Source organism: Cotesia glomerata, unplaced genomic scaffold (assembly GCF_020080835.1).
Source record: "Cotesia glomerata isolate CgM1 unplaced genomic scaffold, MPM_Cglom_v2.3 scaffold_1397, whole genome shotgun sequence".
NCBI lineage: Eukaryota > Metazoa > Arthropoda > Insecta > Hymenoptera > Braconidae > Cotesia > Cotesia glomerata.
The window spans coordinates 1-3,157 of NW_025401772.1; the positions used below are offsets into that span (position 1 = coordinate 1).

A 3,157-nucleotide genomic window follows, 5' to 3' on the forward strand; every position below is an offset into this window, starting at 1 on the left:
GGTGTGAAGCACATATATCGCCAATAGATGTTTGGGAGACATGAACTTCTGTAGCATTTTGAATTACTAAATCCATGTTGAATGTAGTAATATGTGAAGTATTGTTGTTTTTATAAATGGCAACTCCAGCGGCTCTAACATTTTGTCTCTTAAATTTAGCTATACAATGAAAATTAGGTAAGTCAACTGATTCATCTGCAGGAAGCCATGTTTCAGTTAGTAATAAAAAGTTACTCCTTTGACAAATAGAATCTTGTAAATCAGTAGTATGTTTTCTGAGACTTTGGCAGTTTAAAGTATAAATGGTTAATTTATTTCTGGAGTTTATAAATTCAGTGATCAGTCCTTGCAATGTAGTAAGTTTGTTTAGAGATAATCTTTTAAATTCTTGCTGTAAACTTGAAACTGATGGATCTACTCTTCTTCCATGATAAAATCTTAAATTATCCTGACTGTTACATATAAACAACCCTTCAAGACTTGTTACTCGTGTTAAAGCTACGTAAAGTAATGAAATAGAATGACTTTTACTATACTCATAGACCACCTCGTCATATGTACCTCCTTGAGACTTATGAATAGTCATAGCACATCCTGATATCAATGGAAAATGATTTCTTTTTCCCACAATGGTTTTATTATTATTGAGTGGTATACTTGAAGTTCGACGTACGATAGGTACTGCACGTCTATCGACATTATGTTCCACCAAGAAAAGGCAGCGGCTTTTCTTCTAGCCACTTTTCCAGTGTTTTTATCTGGAAAGCGAGCCATATGCGAGTTACTTGATTTTCATCATTCTGTTCTATATGAACCAGCTTTCCAACGGTGCCGTTAGCTAAACCGTCTACAACGTCTATGTTAGTTGTAATAATATAAGGTTTTCAAATAACAAAAATGATTTCGTATGGCAAACCTCCAGTATCAATCACTGACAACTTGGGTAATTTTTGTCTCATGTTTGCTTCTTTCTCATGATTAGTACAACCAGAAATAATGTCCATTGCAATTGAATCTATTTTATTTTCAGTTTGTAAAGCTAGTACGTTATATGCGTTAACTGATGCATTATCATGAAATAATCGTACACCACTTGGACACAGGCGCAAGGCTTCTTCCTTCGTAGAAAATCTAGACTCGATAACGGCTAATGCGTCATCATTTAAAATAATACCACTGCCAATTTTTGTGAGAATAGAAGAAAACATTTCGTTATCTTGACGCATTATTTGAGTTAATTCGTAGAATTTTAATTCTCATAAAGCAAGGGGTCAATCATATCCGTTGTTTGGAGCTACTTATAGATTGGAGTTGCACGGACTGAAGGTAGTATATGAAGTCTCCAATAAAAATAATGTCTAGACCACCAAAATTTTCATCAAAATTTCCGGTTATTTGCTTTAGTTTTGCGTCTATTTGATTCAAGAGCTCGGCACCAATCATACTGTTTTCGTCAATTATTAAAACTTTGACATATTTAAATAAGCATCGATATTGTTGTGCTGTTTCTATTGACAACGGAATTAGTTTTGACAATGATATTTTCAATGCAGTATGAACAGTAGTTCCGTTAATAGCTACTGCAGCTTTACCAGTCGAAGCACACGTAATGTATGAATTGCAGAACCCACTTCATTATCCAGAAAACCTGTTATATACTTTCAGTATCAATTTTATTACAAAAGGTTTTTCCACATCCAGCTGACCCAGTATAAAATAATTGTAAAGGTGATCTCTGCAGATAAATTGTGATGAATGACGTGTAGCAGCAAATCTTTCTGTTTTTCATTAGCGCTTCTCATGAGTTCGCAAAACGATCATTACTCATGATATTTTCTGTTCTTTGGCTATTGCTCCCAAGTTTTTAAGCGTAGCTATACGTAAATCTTCATTAACCGCAGCATTCGGATTTCTGTACAATTCTTCAAAGGGGTTTGGCTCTGGAAATCTTGTAGCAACCCGGGAAAATGATCAGGACTGATCAGACCTGTTCATATCTGATCAAGCCTGAAGTTAGACCTGAGCAGACCTGTTCATGCCTGTTCATGTCTGAAGACAATATCGTTCGCATCCTGGATCAGACCTGTTCATGCTCGTTTCACATGCTCCGTTTGTTCATGTTCGGAAGCGTTAAATTTCCAGCCCAGACTCTGATCTCCAGACCCTGTTCATGTTCGCTATGTGCCTGCTCATACCTGTTCATGTCTGAAGCGTTAACACAAACGTTCAGACCTGATCAAACCTATTCATGCCTGCTCATGTCTGCCTCGCGCCTGGAGCAAAGAACTGTTCAGACTCGTTCATGCCTGTTCATGTCTGAAGCATTAAATACGCTCAGACCTGGATCAGACCTGTTCATGCCTGCTCATGTTTTGTTCATGGCGTTCTGAAGCGTTAAAAGCACGTTCAGACCTGATCAGACCTGTCCATGCCATGCTCGTTTCATGTTCATGTCTGAAGCCTTAAATACGCCTTCAGACCTGATCAGATCTGTCCATGTTTGATATCTAGCTCACACTGAGAGACATCACCTCTTATTTAATAGTAATGAAGTTTCTTATTACCATTTAATAAAACGGTTTATTTGGCTAATCCCAAATAAAAATTTATTAAATATTAATTAAATTTCCTTAAATACTAATAAAAATTTTATTAAATAATAATAAATGTTTTCTTAGTATGTAATGAATATTTATCTACATGTAATATAAAAGAAAATTCATTAATCAACTAACCAACAAGTATTGATCAGTAATTAGCCTGAATAAATAACTCGCAAATTCGAATTTTGTCGGAACCATATTTTGAAATACAAAGTTCACAACTGTTGTTATCCGAGTGGATGCTAATTTTATGCACTTAAATTTAAAAATTTCACAAATGAATCGATAAGAGTTAGACATTATTTAATCAAAATGAAAACAGAAGCAGAAAACCAGACAATGTAGAGACGCATTTGTTAAAAATAAAGACTATGATTTCATAAATTCAATCGAATCATTTATTTATTTTATTATTATTTAAAATCTCACATGTGATTCGTCATGAAGTAAACAAAGTAGGTTAAGTTAGGATGTCTTATAAAAATCTTAATACTATTTATTAAAAGACTTTACTGTGAAAAATATATTTGAATATATTATAATTAATTGATGAA

The 3,157-nt window shown here is 34.2% G+C and overlaps 1 long non-coding RNA gene across 1 annotated transcript; it reads right to left on the reverse strand.

Moving 5' to 3' along the window:
* Positions 1–2,015: 2,015 nt before the first annotated feature.
* On the reverse strand, positions 2,016–2,364 carry LOC123273793. The gene is made up of 3 exons (XR_006511375.1): positions 2,352–2,364; positions 2,196–2,262; positions 2,016–2,049 (listed from the first exon to the last, which is right to left on the reverse strand). It is a non-coding gene; the product is annotated as an uncharacterized LOC123273793 (long non-coding RNA).
* Between the last annotated feature and the right edge of the window lie 793 nt (positions 2,365–3,157).